At 39.8% G+C, this 20009-nt stretch overlaps 1 protein-coding gene across 3 annotated transcripts in view; it reads right to left on the reverse strand.

The window, feature by feature from the left end:
• The window catches only part of rab5c (RAB5C, member RAS oncogene family), a 45326-nt gene extending 25725 nt beyond the window's left edge, over positions 1-19601 (reverse strand). Inside the window, exons 1-2 of one of the 3 annotated variants that reach the window (XM_063037903.1) lie at positions 19406-19601; positions 8085-8174 (exon numbers count right to left, since the gene is read on the reverse strand). The gene's annotated coding sequence lies outside the window, so the exon portion shown is untranslated. Of the gene's footprint in view, positions 1-8084; positions 8175-19178; positions 19200-19405 lie in introns of those variants that run through there. The other 2 variants (XM_063037902.1, XM_063037904.1) reach the window with 2 other exon arrangements.
• Between the last annotated feature and the right edge of the window lie 408 nt (positions 19602-20009).

Genomic DNA, 20009 nt, shown 5'->3' on the forward strand with positions numbered 1-20009 from the left:
CTTCCTCCCTGATGGTAGCAATGAGAGTGTGTCCTGGATGGTGGGGGTCCTTAACGACAGATGCTACCTTATTCAGGCACCATTTTTTTTTTTGAACATGTCCTTAAAGGTGTGAAGGCTAGCACCCTTGGACTTGGGTGAGTCTACAGCCCTCAAGCTTTTTTCCTATTCTGTGCAATGAAGTCTCCATACAAGGCAGTGTTACAATGCTCTCCACAGTACATCTATAGAAATTTGCTACAGCCTTTGATGACATACCCAATCTCCGCAAACTCCTAATGAAATACAGCCGCTGGCGTGCCTTCTTTGTGATTTAATCAATATGTTGGGCTCAGGATGGATCCTCAGCTGCTGACACCCAGGAACTTGAAGCCACTCACCTTTTCCACTGCTGACCCCTTGATGAGGACTGGTGTGTATTCTTTCAACTTCCCCTTCCTGAAGTCCACAATCAATTCCTTGGTCTTACTGATGTTTAGTGCAAAGTTGTTGTTGTGACACCACTCAACCAGCTGATCTACCCGCTGAACTGTAATTAATAAACAGCAGCATGACTTAAGATGTTGCTGTTGTCCAGGTTGAGTGGAAAGCCAAGTGAAATGGCATCTGCACTTGAATGCCAAGTTTTAGATGATGCTAATCTCAAATGGCTTCACATGGCAGAAGTACATGAATTTATGATCTTTGGGCTTAAGCCAAGAGTATCCAACTTTAAACAAAGCTGGCACTTGGTCCAAACACAGCAGTGAACTCAAAAGGAAGACTTCACACAGAATTTTGGTAATTAATTACCCATTACTGATTTAGTTTATATAATTCACACACAAATATTAGACATGTACAACAATGTTACACATAGATGTATCTGGGGATATACTACTACATTAAAGATGCCATAAAAACTCAAGCTACAAATTTTTCCTAATTAATGAGCAATTGCCTGCTGACACTAATTACATTAAGATAAAGAAAATATCCTGAACTGGAGCAAGGGGAAAATTAGAGATGGTGAAAGACTTAGGTTCTATTAACAGGGATTAAGATGCAGAAAGAAAAAGTAGGAAAAGAATCTTAAATCTCAAAATAACTGAAGGTTCTGTTGCCAATGGTGATCAGGAAACCCAAGATTACAGAAGAGAACAAAGCTTAAAAAACTTTCAAAGCCACTTTTAGAGATTGGAGATAAGTGTGTCCTACTACAATTATTTGAGGAAAAAAACCTTCACGCCAATAACGTATTAAACAACTAGGATGCTAGTTTATTTCCTTCACAGGATGATAGGAAAAAAAATGGAGGACTATTTAGGAGAAAAAGGTTTAGATGGATCTTGGAATAGGTTAAAAGGTTAGCACAAAATTGTGGGCAAAAGGGCCTGTACTGTGCTGTAATGTTCTATGGTTTATGTAAACAGCCAACTCTCTGCAAAAATCGCCTTCTACAGCATCAGCACTCACAGCTGCTCTTTGAGGGGAAAAAATATCAACATAACTGTGATTAACATTTTCGTAATTGGTTTGACATCGTCAGGATGTTCTGACAAGACTAATGTGTAACCAATGAAGAGCACCTCTTCTGCTTCAGCATTAAAAACAGTCCAGGACTTCTGTCAAATATGCAAATATTTACACAAGCCGGTCCCATCCAAGAATCATCTATAAAATCATTTATTTGAACATGGTTTTAATAGTTTATTGAAAAACTAAACCCATTCAGAAAGCAAAATCAGTAAAGAAAACAATCACTAGACACCTCATTTGGGCACCATCTTATAACCACAACCCCCAGCATATGTTGTACACTCATTTTTGACTTCACACTGTTGATATCACACCTCCATCACTGGTTGCTCTTGACATGCACATTGCATGTAGTTAAAAATGAATTGTCTGGGCAGGAAACTTATGTTTCAGCCTTCTGGTAACATGACAGTACTTGGCCTAAAAGGTGCAACTAAAGAATACAAATAGTCTGAAACTGTTGGAAACTAGTACCACAGCACTAATGGAAACTTTGCCCAACACCATTTAGTAGTGAGGTCTTAGAACACATGCATATTACAAGCAAGGTGTTAATTGCAGCCTTGAAGCACATTGAGGTTGGCAAATCCCCACAGGCTGATCAAGTGCACCTCCCAGACCTTATGGGAGGTCAAGGATGAAATCATGGAGGCCCCTTAGTGATATTTGATTTGTCATTTGCCATGAACTTGCAGGAGACTGGAGGATGGCTAATGTTGTTCCATTGTTCAAGAGTAGCAAGGACAGGTCGGGGAAATACAGCCCGACTTCAGTTGTAGAGAAGATACTGGAGGGAATTCTGAGGGACAAGATCTACCATCACTTGGATAGTCAAAGCCTGATCAAGAATAGTCAACATGGTTTTGAGTGGGAGGCCATGTTTGATGAGTCTTAAGTTTTTTTTGAACATAACTAAGGAGAGATGAAGATGAAGATAGGATAATGAATATTGGCTATGAAGATTTTAGTGATGAAGCCTTTGACTAAGTCCCACGTGGCAAGTTGATCTGAAAGGTTAGATCATATGGGATTCAGGGGAAGCTAGTGAGGTGGATTCAGAATTGTCTCAATAGGAAGCTGAGGGCGATAGTTGAAAGTTGATTGACCATCTGGAGGTCTGTGACTGGTGGGGTCTCTAATCCTTTAGATATGTAAAGAGGTTTTGTGAATGTACATGGCACAATTAGCAAGCATGCTAATGATACTAAATTAAAGATCAACTTCATTTGTCACATGTATGTTGAAAAAAGTGTACAGAGGGCAGCCTGTAAGTGCCGTCGTGCTTCCAGTGCTAACATAGAAAGCCCATAATTTACTAACTCTAACTAGTAAGTCATTGGAATGTTGGTCAAAACCCAAGCATCCAAAGTCATGGAAGAATGACAGCAGCGGGAAAAGAATCCTGATTGCTTTATGCTAACCACTACACTTCTGTACTGCTTGGGTCTGTTGCTAGTGAAGTAGATTACAATGATTTACAAATATTTTCGGCAGGTTCAGAGATGACTGAGAAATGGCAAATGGACTTCAATTTGGGTAAGTGCAAGGTAATGCAGTTTGGACATTCAAACCAGGGTAGGACCTATCGAGTAAATGGCAGGGCAGTGACGATTATCATGGTAAAGGTGCATAGTTCACTGAAAGTGGCACATAGACAGGGTAGTGAAGAAAGCATCTAATACACTGGCCTTTAGTCAGGGCATTGAGTTTAGGAGTATGGACATTATGCTGAAAGTTATACAAGTTGCTGGTAAGACCACACTTGGAGTATTCATGTAGTTTTTCATCACTCTGTTATAGGAAAGACATTGTCAAGCTGGAGAGGGCACAGAAGAGATTTACGAGGATGCTGCCTGGACTAGAGGGCTGAGTTAGACAGTGGCTGGCCACATTGGATCTTTATGCACTGGAGCATATGAGAATGAGGGCAACTTCACAGAAGTTTATAAAATGATGAAGGGTATTGAAAATATCCATGGTCATAGTCTTTTGGTTCCTTAATGTTGTCATAGCTGGGGGGGGGGGCGGGTGGTGGTGTGGGGAGAAGAATAAGAGGGGACAAGCTCCCGCAACCTATTAAATGCTCTTAATGGTGTGCTCTCGAATACCCTCTGACAACCAAGTCCAGCTCACATGTGGCTTAGCTACTAAGCTTGGCTGAATTGTTTCTACTGACAAAAGGGGCAAAGGCAAATTACTGGCACCATAAAATTGGTTGCTTTGGGCAGATGGGGCTTGTCAGCCATGGTTGGCAGTTCATCTAGAAGGAAAACTAATCTCAAACCTCCTCTGCCATGTAACTATACCCACTCATAGGGAACGCTTCAGGAGTAAGCATCGAGGAAAAGTCCAAAATTGGAGTCGTTAAGGAAGCCATATGTTAAATTCAATGCTGATTGGCAACTCCAGCGACACTGCTGGTGCCAAACTGTATTGGTCTCTGTGGTTCCTTTGGATTCATAGACTGAGTGGAGAGGGGGAGTCTGCTGCATGGCCAACAGCTTGCTCTCCATATTGTACTGGCCTGGCTTGCAGACTGGCTAGTGTATAGACAGCTAGGACGCAACATCCATGGTTGACCTCACACAATGGAGGGAATACCAACCATAGTCTTTTTCCCCAGGGTTGGGGGGGTCCAAGACTAGAGGGCACAAATACAAGAAGGGAGAGAATTAAAAGAGACTAGACGTAACTTTACACAGAGGGTAGCAAGTACCTGGAACGAGCTGCCAAAGGAAGTGGTCAAGGCGAGTACAATGGCAACAGTTAGAGGCAGTTGCAGAGGTACATGGAGGGAAATGCTTGAAGGGTTAGGGAGTAAACACATGCAACTGGGACTAGCAAGGAGGATGCCGTGGTCGGCATGGACTAGGGAGTGGTGTGGGGGGGGGTCCTGTTTCTGTGCTGTATGACTATGATCACTGCACAAACCATTGTCACTGCAAAGTTACAAATGTAGAAAAGAAATTTCCAAGCATTAAACTACCCTTCAAAAATGACTCTTGCTTTATAGTTTGGATCTTTAGTTCTATCCTGCCCGCAATCACAATTATTTACTGATGTTCTTTTAAAAAAAGTACATCAGAAACAGCATTCCAAAATCTGACTCTCACAGCTATCTGGACTATTCCACTTCTCACCCTGTCTCCTGCAAAAATGCCATCCCCTTCTCGCAATTCCTCCGTCTCCACCGCATCTACTCTCAGGATGAGGCTTTTCATTCTAGGATGAGGGAGATGTCTTCCTTTTTTAAAGAAAGGGGCTTCCCTTCCTCCACTATCAACTCTGCTCTCAAACGCATCTCCCCCATTTCATGCACATCTGCTCTCACTCCATCCTCCTGCCACCCCACTAGGAATAGGGTTCCCCTGGTCCTCACCTACCACCCCACCAGCCTCCGGGTCCAACATATTATTCTCCGTAACTTCCGCCACCTCCAATGGGATCCCACCACTAAGCACATCTTTCCCTCCCCCCTCTTTCTGCATTCCGCAGGGATCGCTCCCTACGTGACTCCCTTGTCCATTTGTTCCCCCCCCCCATCCCTCCCCACTGATCTCCCTCCTGGCACTTATCCGTGCAAGCGGAACAAGTGCTACACATGCCCTTACACTTCCTCCCTTACCACCATTCAGGACCCCAAACAGTCCTTCCAGGTGAGGCAACACTTCACCTGTGAGTCGACTGGGGTGATATACTGCGTCCGGTGCTCCCGATGTGGCCTTTTATATATTGGCGAGACCCGACGCAGACTGGGAGACCGCTTTGCTGAACATCTACGCTCTGTCTGCCAGAGAAAGCAGGATCTCCCAGTGGCCACACATTTTAATTCCACATCCCATTCTGACAGGTCTATCCACGGCCTCCTCTACTGTAAAGATGAAGCCACACTCAGGTTGGAGGAACAACACCTTATATTCCGTCTGGGTAGCCTCCAACCTGATGGCATGAACATCGACTTCTCTAACTTCCGCTAAGGCCCCACCTCCCCCTCGTACCAACTGTTACTTATTTTTATGCACACATTCTTTCTCTCACTCTCCTTTTTCTCCCTCTGTCCCTCTGAATATACCTCTTGCCCATCCTCTGGGTCCCCCCCCCCTTGTCTTTCTTCCCGGACCTCCTGTCCCATGATCCTCTCGTATCCCCTTTTGCCTATCACCTGTCCAGCTCTTGGCTCTATCCCTCCCCCTCCTGTCTTCTCCTATCATTTTGGATCTCCCCCTCCCCCTCCCACTTTCAAATCCCTTACTCACTCTTCCTTCAGTTAGTCCTGACGAAGGGTCTCGGCCTGAAACGTCGACTACACCTCTTCCTACAGATGCTGCCTGGCCTGCTGCGTTCACCAGCAACTTTGATGTGTGTTGCTTATTCCAAAATTTAAAAGTTTTCCATTTCTCATTCCTGAACAGCCCCTGTAGAAACCTGGGCAACCAGTGTTTTATGAAATATCAACTGGAGGTTGTCAAAATGAACCAGGTCTCTAATTTTCTGTTAAAGTTCTGTTTTAATTAGTTCCTGGTAATAGCTTTTGAACTTGGGCTAGTGACAAATTCCTATCACTATGGGTCATGGCATACTTCACTGTCAATCATCAGAGGATCAAAACAAACAATGGCATAAGCTGAAATCATTCACTGGGATCATAGCACATAGTATATTAAATGGTCATTGTAAATCAAATAAGCAATCAGCTCCTACAGTTTAAAAACTGCTTGTTAAAAGTATCTTCAATGTTCTCAGGAAGCTGATGCCTTGTACTGACAACCAGATAGTTGGGGGGAGAAAATCTCAAATGATATAACCATGATTCATTTTAGAAATGCTTGTTGAAAATCTATAGTACATGGCTTTTAAGGGAACAAAGGGGCACAGTATTACCATTGAACAGCCACATTTTACCTGCTCAATTAGGTCACTTAGCAAAATGTGTTTTTTAGGAAGTGTAAATTTGTTAATGAAAATAGCAACATATTCAGACAACCCGGACATCAGGTTTTTCTGCACATTAAGGGCTGTTCAACACATTACTTTACTCTTCCACTTCATTCATACCATAGGACAAGGATTCAAAACAAGAATGGACACCATCCCTGCCAAATTATCAGTTGGTCCACATTGCAAAGGGATAGATGGAAAATGATTCAAAAGCAAACATTAAGCATTTAGGTTTGAATATCTGGCTAGAGGGAGCAAAAGGTAATTCTTCAAGTCAACTGTCCTTCAATTTTCTACTACTCCTAATGTCAGAGTAATCAATGTACACTTGTAGGTTGAGAACCACTAACAAACCTCCAGAATCTTGCCACGTTCTTCATCAAAACAATTGCTCAAAAGCTAACCCTTTACAAATGAGATTGGAACCAAGTTCTGTTAATGATCCATCAAAGGCCCCCACCACCAGGTTCAGGAGTGATTATTATCCTAGAACCATCAGGCTCCTGAACCAGTGTGAATAACTTCACTCACCACTACTCTGAGCCGATTCTATAATCTACAGACTCACTTTAAGGACATGTTCTCAGTATTATTTTTATTTGCACATTTTGTCTTGTTTTGCACACTGGTAGTGTGTCACACACACTCACTTTGATAATAAATTTACTTTGAGCTTTGAAGTTCAATTTTATCCTTGGCATCTTCCACATCTGCCATTTCCTTTAAGTATTAGAGAATCAAGAATGAGAATGTAAATTTCACCCTTATTGAGTATTCAGACATTTCAAAATGTGTGATTGGCATTCCCATGCATTCAAATGCAAACTTTAGCAGGACTTTGCCCCGACACCAAAATGTCTACTCTGCAATTGTAGGCATATTATACATGATCATTTTAAATGAATATGTACAAGTTAACCAAATGCCAGCGTGTTAGGCTTTAAAGGGACTTAAACATGAAATGTTCAACCGATTACTGGCACAAGCCATCCCCACATTAAAAACACCAGATTTATGGACACCCCTACACATGAACAAGCTCCTATAATAATTAACACAATATTTAACATAGTATTTGCTTTCTCTCCTAGTAATTGTTCCTGTCAGTCTTGTGCTTTGGATGCTATTCATTACAATACAGTAGAGGTATTTTTAAAACAGTGATTTTTGCATATTTTCCAATTTAGACAAACTAAAACTGCTTGCTACTTGGGGACAGCCTGTACTCATTTTGTTGATAATGCAGTTCATAAACTGCAGCATTAATAGCACTTGCTATCAAAATGAAACCTTTGGCAAAACTGATTAGAACACAAGTTCATATTATGATCTTTCACTGATACCCCAAACTTCAATGACTCCATAAAAATCTACTCAAATAAACTTGAAGATTAGATGTGAGCATTGAATTAATTTATCATCTTTCACCATGAACAGTTGTAAGAAAAATTTTGTGAACCCTTTGCAATTACCTGGTTTTCTGTATTAATAACTCAAAATGTATTCCGATCTTCATCCAAGTTAGAATAATAGACAAATACAATCTGCCTAAACCAATAACACACTTCTGGTTAATATGGAGTACATAATTTAAATAATCACAATCAAGGTTGAAAAAAGTATGTCACCTCTGAGGTTAATGCCTTCTACAAAAGCTATTTGGAGTCAGGTGTTCCAATCAATGAGATGAGATTAGAGGTGTGGGTTGTAGAGGTGCCCTGTTCAAGAAAAAGACGAAGTCAGGTTACTGACAGAGCCTGCTCTTGGAGGTAGATCTGCTTATGCGCACCATGCCTCAATTAAAGCAACTTTCAATATTGCAGTTTTTAGTATTGTGCCAAAGTTTTCAATTTGATAGCTAGTGCTATTAATGCTGCAGTTTATAAACTGCATTATCAACAAAATGAGTACAGTCTGTCCTCAAGTAGCAAGCAGTTTCGGTTTGTCTAAATTGGAAAGTATACAGAAATCACTTTAAAAATAGAGATATTTGAAGCTGGAAAAGGCTACAAAAGCATTTCTGAAGACCTGAGTCCACAGTAAGAGAATTTGTCCACAAATGGAGGAAACTCTGTATCATTGCTACTCTTCCCTAGGAGTGGGTGTCGTGCAAAGATCACACCAAGAGCACAATGTGCAATGCTGAAGAAGGTGAAAAAGGACACGAGGGTTAAAGCAAAAGACCTGCAGAAATTTCTAGAACTCGTTAACATCTCTGTTCATGTGTCCACTACAAGAAAAACACGGAGCAAAAATGGTGTTCATAGAAGGACACCATGGAGGAAACCATCGCTCTCCCAAAAAACATTGCTGCATGTCTCAAGTTTGCAAAAGGCCACCTGGATGTTCCACAATGCTTCAGGACAATTTCTGTGGATGGATGAGACAAAATTTGACCTTTTTGGCAGAAATGCACACCGCTATTTTTAGAGAAAAAAGGACACTGCACACCAAAAATTCATCTGAACTGTAAGGCACGGTGGAAGAAGCATCATGGTTTGGGGCTGCTTTGCTGCCTCAGGGCCTGAACAACTTGCAAATGGTGCCAATTCCAATATCACCTCAGATGTCAAAAAAACTTTTGTACTTTTCCATCCTGCTTACTAAACACCACACACAGATCTCCTATTAAAACCCATAAGCATCTTTCGAAAACTAATTTTGCAATCTTTACAGAAATGACACTTCTGGGATTAAAATATTTTTAGAAATGCTAGGCTTTGCTTGGAAAAATAAATGAAGTGTGAGAAATTCAAAGAGGAAAGCAAACAAAATTGGTTCAATCCATAATATACTTACCCCAGTCAGACGAAATTACAAGAAGTGGGTTTTGGTTCCATCGTTCAGTGGAAGCAAGCAAGAAAAAATATCAGGAGGTGAAGCTTTAAGAATATAGATCTCGTATTTGGATAGATTTAAATTGGATTCAGTCCAGTGACCATGGCAGTAGATCCAGTCTGAAAGTCTGGTATCAGTATTAACATAGCAACAATCAGTTTACACACTCCTCTGTGTCCCATCCCACATCTTTCAACTGATCACAAAGGAGCAAGGTCCTCCATTGCCTAGGAATCAGTAGCTACTGCAATCTAACTCAGGGGTCCACAGCCGTGGACCAGTTTAATATTGACAATATTCTTGCGGACTGGCCGACGGTGGGGGGGAGAACGACATGGACGGGCGTGGCTAGTGTTCAAGTTCAACAGTGCGTGACAGGGAATGAGGAAAGGTGCAGCTGACTCATATCGTTTCATATCGCCAAATCATATTGTTTCCTTGCGGCCCGGCAGTTGGGGACCACTGGTCTAACTGGTCCAGTAGTCACAGATTGACAACTCAATACTTGGCGATAAAAATTATGGAAACCAAAAGACTGCCTTGGCAAATCCAGAACAATGCTCTAAGTATTCACCAGTTCAGGTAGCATCTGGGGAGAGTGAAACATTTTAGGCAGAGTTTTGCTAAGAACCGCAAATTTAGAAAGCAAATTTTATATTTGAAGAGTGAATATTTCCTTGTGTTTGGCACAACATATCAACATTGCAGTAAGATTTACCAAGTAATCATTAATATCCTAACTACTTTAATCTCCCATTTTCCTTTTGGTTTCAGACAGAACTTTGATTCCACATTGCCAAAAGGCAACAAGCTACCTCAACAAGTGCAATTTAATTATAATGCCAGCCTAACCACCACAGCAGGGGTTCACAACCTTTGTCATTGACCAATACCATTATGCAAGAGGGTCCGAACCCCAGATTGGAAACCCCTGCACTAGAGGGTTTGAAATTAATGAATTTCAGGGCTATTGGTAAAGGGAAAATAAAATCAATAAGTGGTATTATAACACCTAGATTTGGTAGTGCCCACTGCAAAAGAGAACCCATTAAACTTACCTTGTTTGACATTAATTCACGTATTAGTCCATTTGATACCTTCAAAAGATTAAGCATTATCACCATTGACTAAGAATGAGAATAAAACTTGACTTTTAGAATAAGAGGATAAAAAGTTAGCAGAATCATCTTTCCCTCTGAAGCATGAATGCCAACCAAATCAGTTTCATCTGCTGCTTGCAATACAAGAACCAAAGACCCACCAGTTAACCTGGTATGAATTTCAGAAGCAAATTTGTAGTTGGACTTGCTTCCAAGACTAGCTGTGCTGAAAGTGTTGTATGTTTAATAAGATAATTAACATTTAACAATTGTCTGTGGTAACAAAAGGAGGATTTTGCTCAACTACCCTTTATAATGTATTTTCTAATTAATGCATTATTGTATTCCCAAAAATGTTACAGTGCATTGTCACATTATAAAGTAACCAGCCACACCTTAGAAAAGAAATACAATCCCATTAAACAGCGCAAATTTGATATATTTTCTATATGTATACTCAACGGCAGTTTTTAATTCCAGACTACAAGTTAAATATAGTAACTTATTAGGATCAACTATACCTTAAGCCTGCTATTTACTAGAAATGCATCTAATCTTGTTGTAAAGTCACTAGATCAGTGACCTAGTATCAACCTCTGTCTCAATATTCAAAGACTCCACTTCCACTGCCCATTCAGGAAGAGTGCCAAAGACTCATGACCATCAGAAAAAAAAAAATTTTAAACAGTGACCCATAGGTCTAGATTTTCCCCACAAGAGGAAACGTCCTCTCCATGTGCACCCGATTAAGATCCTTCTGGTCAGTGTGTATTTCAATCAAATCACCCCTTCCTTGTCAAAACACCAATGATACAAGCCGACCTTTAAAAGACAACCAGCTCACTCCAGGTATTAGTCTAACACACCATGAACTCTTAAGATGAGCTTTGTTACACGCACAAAACCATGAAATGCATTATTTTGTGCTGCAACAACAGCCTGTGTCGCTGTGCTTCCGGCATCAACGAAACATGCCCAAACTTACTAATCCACACACCTTTGGAAACCTCGATCTTATAGTTGGTGCTGCAAAGTGCTACGCTAACAGTTACACTATACATTGTGAAAGAATGACTGATCTCATCTCATCAATCCCCTATATAACTGAAAGTTAACCTCCCCATTTTGAATTACCCTGTCAAATAAAATGACATTCCATTAGCCTTCCTAATTACTTGCTGCAACTGTATTCCAGCCATTGGAGAACCAGGGCAATCAGATGTCTCATCTGAGCACTGTACAATTTCACCACAGATTGTGATGGATGGTCACTTCTGGTCAGCAGGCCTCTTGGGTGTTTATTAGTCTTGCTTTCTAAGCACAGCAACCGGCACTTGGAGGATCACAAACAATTGCAAGCAAACTTCCAACAGTGGTTTGACTTATGGTCGTAAATGTAAGTCAGTCTTTAGTTCTTAACATATAAATGGCAAACAGTAATCAGCTTAAAGTTAAAACAAGTACTGTCCATAGAACAGCTTTGCAAACAAGCTCTGTAGATTGTAGATACTCTGTCTGTGAGAAGATTTAGCTCACTTCACCTGGTTTATTGTTGTTCAAGATGCAGTACAAGACAATGGCTTGTCTAATTTGGCTTGTTTCAACCGAAAAGTTGACTCTAAGCTGCTTAGCTCAAGGAAGCTTGCAGAAGCAGATGGACAATTATTAAACTCATGTGTTTATAGTTGGAAAGTTTATGTACTCAAGGAACTTAGCTTTACAGCATTAATTGTGAACTGTGAACAGTGAGCTGAGATCTGTCTCCAAATGCTTTTAGATCATTTGTGCTAAAAGTGAACCTGAGGAAATAGGTATGTGTGAAGTTACCCAAGTAACAGGATATAAATGTAGAGATAAGATCAGGCTTATTGGGAGTTGTTGAAGAACATCAAGTAGTATGATAGGAAGACAGGGCGACTAGAATCTACTCCTTTGGCTTCGGTTTCTGTGGCGGACGATTTGTTCATCGGCATTGTTATATCTTTTTAGTTTATAAAAATTATACCTGTGTTTTGAAAGTATACGTTTTAGAAATTGTTCATAATTTGGAAATATTGAAAATAGAAATCTTTTGAGTTTTTAAAAAAATGTGCTTTCAGACCATTGTTTGGATTTGAACCTGCATTACTGAAAATAAATGAACTGTATTTAAACTACTACGTTAGCTCGAAGCATTCTTCCCCTTGGTAGGGAGAGGGGACCCACTGTTTGAATAGTGCATATTGGCAGCTAAACCTCGGCGTGGAGAATAAACGGGGAAGTAAACTAGTCTTTGAAGATTGGGTAGTGACAGTATAATCTCCTTTTTGTGAAAGTACCCATGGCTATTTATATCTGATAAGATTTAAGGCCTTTGTTTGAATTTAGAACTTTGCAGTCAGCAAACCCAATACCATCACAAGATTATGCATTTTTTAATAGCCCAATTTGCCAGATCTTTCCCTACTCCTTTATCCTATTTTTATAGCTTTGTAACCCGTGTATACCTTTCGACTTGTTATCTTAAATTTACCAACAGTATTTTCAGTACCTCCATCCAAGTCATTCATACAAATTGTAAGATGTTGAGGGTGCATTACCAAATCCTTCGGCACATGAATTTGTAACACCTAGGTAACCAAAAGTTGAGACAAAAAAAAGACAAGGGAGGTATGGAAAAACATTATTGTCGTTAAAAATGCTAGAGAAAAATGACAAATCAGATCATTGGACATCTGGATGAGTCACGTTGAATACAGCTCCATTTGGCATCAAACTTTTTCAAGCTAAAAAAAATGAACAAAATGTTACAGATGGTTCTGTAATCATCCAGCATAAAACAACTAACACTTAAATTTCTAGGATTAAGCTATGTAAAACAAGGATTAGACTTAAATCAATTTAATGCAATGAGCACTTTTTCAAAATATTGTAGTCATTACTTTTGAACATAGCGAGCAATGCCTGAAAGTAATGTGCAAGTTTAGACTGGCCAAGTTTCAATATTTTCATATCTGTGCAGCACTCAGGAATCCTAGGATGTGGTAGAAAAGTTGGGCTTCTCTACTTTTATCCTTTTACTCTGACTGTAAATCACTCATCAACAAACAAGTGAACAATGGTATATGTAAAGTAATATAATGAAAGAACATTTGTGCAAAGAACTTCAGTATTTAAATATGAGGTTAAGGACTTTTTAGCAGAACTTTGGACTTAAAGGAATGGTATATTGAGACTTAAGATTTAAAGCTAGCCATGCTTTTAGGGCAACAGAGGATGCCTTTGGTCTGCTAACTGTAGGTATTCCCTGAAATAAATACAAAGAGCATTCCAATTTCTAGCAAACTTGGGTCCACAGCACAACACTGAAAGGTTAATATGGGGAACTCCTCCCTGCAAGATGAAGAGGATTTTACTGTGCAACAGCCAATGCTATGGAGCTCTAGACAATAGGACCAATCAAGGGCAAGAGTTCTGTTTTACAGTACCAATTCAAGTTAAGGGGTGAGGAAGGGCAGGGTTTGGCTGAAGTTGGTGAATGAAGTCTAAGCCTGCTGCCTAGCAGTTACTACAGAATAGAAATAGCTGGTAGCCCTGAAACAAACTGAGGCAGCCCTGGTAACCTTCATTCCAAACAGCAATCACTGATGTTTGTTCAGTCAATTAAGAACAGGTTTGACAGCATCTAACAATTTTGATGAAGGGTTCCTGACATGAAACATTCATTGTTTCTCTTTCCACAGATCCTGCTTGACCCACTGAAGGCTTCTAGAATTTCGATTCACGTTTCAGATTTCTGGCATCTGCAGCTTTTGATTTTTAATTATGTATTACTCAGCAAAATTTTAAAGCTTGTCAAAGCTTAACAGACCTCCCCATATGATAATACATATCTGAAATGAAGTTTGATCGGTTCAAGGAAAGCTAGTTAAATAAACCAGTTCAAAAAATCATGTTCCTCTGTCCTTGAGCTATACCCGGCATAAAGTCACCTCTTCCACTTCCTTATATGCCATGGAAAATTAGGGAGGTGGGGGGAGAAGTCAATTTTAAGTCAGCCAAAGTAAAATCAAGGGAGGCAACACCCAAGAAAATTGGATCTATCAGAACAGCAAATTGCATCTGGATGAATCATGGATAATTTCTAGTTACTTTCACATGGGATTTGAAAACACCTGGGGAAATTCAAGACTGGTTTAATCAAAGATCAAGCTTGATAGAAAAAAAATCTATGAAAGAAAGCAAGACAAACTAATCTTTGAACGGGGGTGTTAGTGACAATACAGCACAGATATTAGCACTGGAAAGCTAAAATCTTGGGTAATCATTTTTGCTTCAGCATTTCAATGTTTTTATCACAACAAATCAAAAATTAGTGGCATTGTGGATAGTGTAGAAGATTAACAAAGGATACTGTAGAAGATATGGGCAGAGAAATGGCAGACAGTTTAACTTGGCCAAATGGAAAATGTTGCACTTTGGGAGATCAAATGTGAAGAGACAATATACTGAACGGCAAGACCCTTAACAGTGTTGATGGGCAAAGAAATCTTGGGTTCCAAGTCGATTGCTCCCTGAAAGTGGTTACACAGTTCCATAGGTGGAAAAGGTAGCATATGGCATGCCTACCTTTAGTAGTTGAGGAATCGAGATAGAGACAGGAAGGGTATAACTTTATAAAACTCTACATCTGGATTATTGCATTCAGTTTTGGTCACCCCATTATAGGAATGACGTTGAAGCTTTAGAGAGAATGCAGAAAAGGTTTACCAGGATGCTGGCAGGATTACAGAGTATATGCCAAGTTGGGCAAACTTGGGTTGTTCCCCCACTCCCCCCCACAAGAGCAATGGAGATAGAGGAGAGATCCGATAAAAATTTTAAGATTTTGGGGCATAGAAAGAGTAGACAGCCAGCATCTTTTTTCTCTCCAAAGTTGAATTGGCTAATATCAGAGGCCATGTAATTTCAAAGGACATATACAGGACAAGGTTGTGATTTTTTAAAAAAAGTGGTAGATGCCTGGAACGGGCTGCCTAGGGTGAAGCAAACACAAACGTTTGTATGATATAGATATTTAAGAGGCACTTAAATTGGCACACAAAGGTGCAGGAAATGGAAGGACATGGACACTGCGTAGGTTGGAAGATTAGTTTAGTTTGGCATTTAATTACTCATTTCATTAGTTTAGTACAATATTGTGGGCCAAAGGGCTTGCTCCTGTACTGTGCTGCATTTTGTTTAAAAATCTGTTTGGAAATAAAACCTAAAAATTGCAAATGAACACAAATTAGCATGGCATTATGTATTAGTAAAATGTAATGATTCATAGGATAAGCCTTTGAATGAATGCTTACTCTCTAATAAGTTTTAAGATGAGAAACCTTTGTCCCTTCCTTCTCACAACCACCCCCAATGACATTCAACTAACTTTCAGTACCAAAATTATTGCTGAATAGCAACTGTGCCCAAGACAGTCCTTTTCTTTTGATTGCTGTGAGAGAAGGAATCTGTGAGTGGGCAATTGCTGTGTGGCAGACAGGTAGGACTCTCTGCCTCATGTAGTGTCCCTCTCTTTCAATGAATGTCAGTGATATTGTAGAATGGTATCGTGGTTCTGCATTTATGGATTGGACTATTGTGTTTATGGACTGTGGACTTCTTCCAGACATATGGTTTTTATATTCTGTTTTTTAAATCACCTGCTCCTTTTCTGTTTTGTTGTGCAAGAGAGGGTGTTTGGGGGTTGATGTTCTGTTAGCTTTTTGTGCGGGGGGGGGAGGTGTTGATGCTCCTGTTTCATTTTGTGCGGGGGTAGGGTGGTGTTTTGGGGTTGATCTGGATGCTGTTCTTTTTTGGGTGGGGGGTGGTGGGTGGGTTTGATGCTTCTCTCTGAATAGCTTTCATGCTTCGTTTCACGGCTATCTGGAGAAGACAAATTTCAGAGTTGTATATGGATACGTTTTGATAATAAATGAACCTTCGACTGGAAAATCTTGCCAAAATTACCTCCAAGTTAAACTACAAAGTTAGTACAAAAGTATTTTCAATGAAATACATGACAAGAATTTTATTATAATCAATTTCACCTTTTTAAAATTATTTGTTCCAAATACAAGACAGACTTAATTTGTTAATTCTGTAGCAAATGCACGTTTATAAAAATCACCCATTATGAACAACAATACCAATATAATTGATAGCTTTTGTAAGGTCTTTAGATTACTGTACCCCAAATCTGGGGGAGAAAAAAAAACATTAAAGTTTAGTGGCGATAGTGGAAGATACAAGGATGCAGGAAAACCATTACCGCAAACCTCAATCAACTATGACAGCTACCAAAACAAATTTAGGAATTATAGGAAAGAAAAATCACATAGCACAGGAACCAGCCATTTGGCTCTTTCAGCCTGTGTTTAAACTTGTCATTCTCTGTTCATTTCCCATGTCTCTTAAGTGCTTCCTTTTAAACCATACATGCAACATCCAAATCTGCTATCATCTTTTCAGACAATGCATTGTAGGCCACACTACTCTGTCTGAGAAAATCATTGCTGTTTCTGACTCTTTAGATCATTACTTTCTGCCCTCTGATGTCTGAAACTTAACAGTAAAACTGCTTTCACTTCAGTTTATCAAAGTAATCTGCTTTAATTCTCCCAACCCCTCCCACATAAAATCACTCCTCAATCTTCGATTTTAAGCAACGCATATTGCATTTATCTTCACTTTTAAGCAACACATATTGCATTTATCATCTTCCATAATCGAAGTCTCTCACTCTTTGGGTCCTTTTAAAATGAAAACATTTAATCCATTTCTCTTTGGTGTTACAAATAAAGGGAGAAATGGAAGATTCAAAACCTGGCACCCAGAAGTAAATGAAGGACTTAAGCAACCTGTTATATGGTTCGTGAACAAGATAATTTCTATTTGCTGATCTTCTATTTTAGGATTGAGGGTTACTTCCTGCATCATACTTAAAAGCCAAATTAAAAAAAAAACACCTTATCCTTATGATTTGTTTAATTCAGTTTGTGAATATGAAAACCATAAAAATTCAGCATTCCCTCCCCACACACTCATTTAAGGTAGAACAAGTTTTTCTATAGTGATTTACACTTCCAACTTGCACATTGGAACTCCTTCAGAATCATTATTGGTGCAGTTCAAGGTGTACTTTTAGCTACAATGAATCAAACCTAAATACAAGAGCATACAAGTTGAAAGTTAGGCAGTGCCATAAATACCAAGATATTTTAACTAAAGAGGCAGTACAGCTATATAATGTTAATGTATAACTTTAGCCTCATACCAATTTTATGGGAATATACTTGTCATATAGTTTCATTACCTGCAGATTTTAAACCCAACTATCAAGGTTCAAATATTCACACATATTAATGCAAAATTACATGTTCATATTCATATACATGCATCTTGAAAAACATTAAAGTAAAAACAAAAGTCTGAAATTAAAAATTATGGAACTCCTTAGGTCAAGCAGCATCTGTGCAAAGAGAAAAAGTTAGCATGCAATAGCTCTTCGTTAACTGTTCCTCCTTCCATCAGAACCCACTGTGAAAAATTTTGAAAGAATTTATTAAAAGAAATTGTAACTTTTGACCTTGTAGTAATTAAAACAAAAAAAACAGTATTTCTCACAATTGTAAATTAATGCTTAATGCCTGTCAATATCCTACAGGGACTAAAATGGTAATAATGTTAACAAAAGAAGGGATTGCAATATTTGCAACAACCTGGACCACTATTGGACTCAGATATCTCATGTGCTTTACTTAAAAGTTGCACTTCCTGTTTTTGTTTCACTTTGTAGATTGAAAAGGGAATTGAGGAATAAGAGCCACAAAAACACTTGAAGTATGCAATTGTACAAGAGATATTTTAGTTGGACTGATAATGGGCCAAATGGCCTAATTCTGCTCTTATATCTTATGGTCTAAACCAATAGATGCATCAACAATACAAAAATTGGAAAAGGATACTCCATTTTTACTTTAGAAAACAAAAGGCTCTGGATTTCCAAGTTGTTTGAAAAGCCTCAATTAAGTACTGCCTAGACTTTGAACTATTAAAACAAATGCATGCAACTAATATCATGGAGCCCCCCCCCCCATCCTTCAACCAAATATCCCTTTTGTCCCGTCAAAAGATGTAGACTTCTTCCACAAACAAGAGAAAAGCTGGCAGATGCTAGAAATCCAAGCACGCACAAAATGCTGGAGGAAATCAGCAGGCCAGGCAGCATCTATAGAAAAGAGTAAACAGTCGACGTTTCGGGCCAAGACCCTTCAGTAGGACTAGTTCCTTTCCTACTACCACTCCCCTCCCCACAAAGGCATATAAACACTTTTACTGACCCAGGAATCACTTAGCATAACGCAGCAAGATTAATCACTGGGTATAAAATATTGCTGGCAAAACGTCACATTAATGCTGAGTACACTTTTAAGTCACAGAAAGAGCAAGTTGGAGACAAAGCAGATTCCAAACGACGCATGATTGAGGGGCAGGAATAAACTGAAAACCAGAAAAAGAGGAAGGAATGATGGAAACTTGAGCATCACAATTGATGAGCAAAAAAGGATTTGTTTCAAATCAGAAATAAAATAGTTTACACCAAGAGGTTTAAACTTCCCACCGTGTACCAGAATTGTTTCGCAATACATTTTTTTTAAATAAAGTAACTGACAGAGCAGAAACCGTGATGCATTAGTACTCCCTCCAAATTTTGTTGTTTACATACAAGCTTTTTAAAGTAATGGAGTTTTAAATATTCAGCACCGTGCTAGAAATCAGGAACAGGGCACCATTACACGCAGGTTGGACACAGCAGTTTCCATTAATGTCACTGTAGCCTGGCTTCACTCTGAACTTTCTTTGTGGCGTTACGGAATGAAAGCGGCGTCGAAACCCCCTTTAATCTCGGTCGGGTGTGGGGGGGGGGGAATGCCCGGCTCTGCCAGCCCACCTCCCACAACAGCTATCCCAATGCATACAGTAGTATTTACCTCACCAACAGGGCGTTCACCCACAACGAACTGATACACAAACAGCGACAATGGGAAAGGCGCGAAACGTGCAACAGCAACAACTTCGCCTGAGTCTCAGTCTCTTATTTCACTTCTCTTGGCTACTTCAGATTAAAAAAACTCCAGGCCCAAGTCTCGGCCTCCACTTCCGCCTTTCCGCTTTCGCATCACCGGCCCGCCCATTCCTCTTCCGGAAACTATGTAAAAGGTAGGGGGGGGAACGTATCCTCGATTGGCATTACGCCTACCCAATCCGTAAACGGAATAGACTGAAGCTTGGCGAGAGCAGTCGGGTGACACGAGACAGCCAATTGCAGAGACGCTATGTCGGAGGATGGACCAATAACAGTGAAGTAAGACCATGTCGGGAGATGTAGTCCTAAAGGGCGCTTTGTAGGGATGGATTTTGATTAAACTACAATCCTCAGAGGGCATTGCAATTTCCCAGGGACATGAGGGTTGATTGATAAGTGGATTGTAACCTAGAAACGCAGAGTAGGAGGGTGATCAGGAGAAATAAATTTTGCAGTATCGTAAGGCTTGTAGGTGTCCCCCTCTTTTCGAACGTTCACTTTACGAAACC

The sequence above is a fragment of the Mobula hypostoma genome, chromosome X1 (genome assembly GCF_963921235.1).
Source record: "Mobula hypostoma chromosome X1, sMobHyp1.1, whole genome shotgun sequence".
Taxonomy (NCBI): domain Eukaryota; kingdom Metazoa; phylum Chordata; class Chondrichthyes; order Myliobatiformes; family Myliobatidae; genus Mobula; species Mobula hypostoma.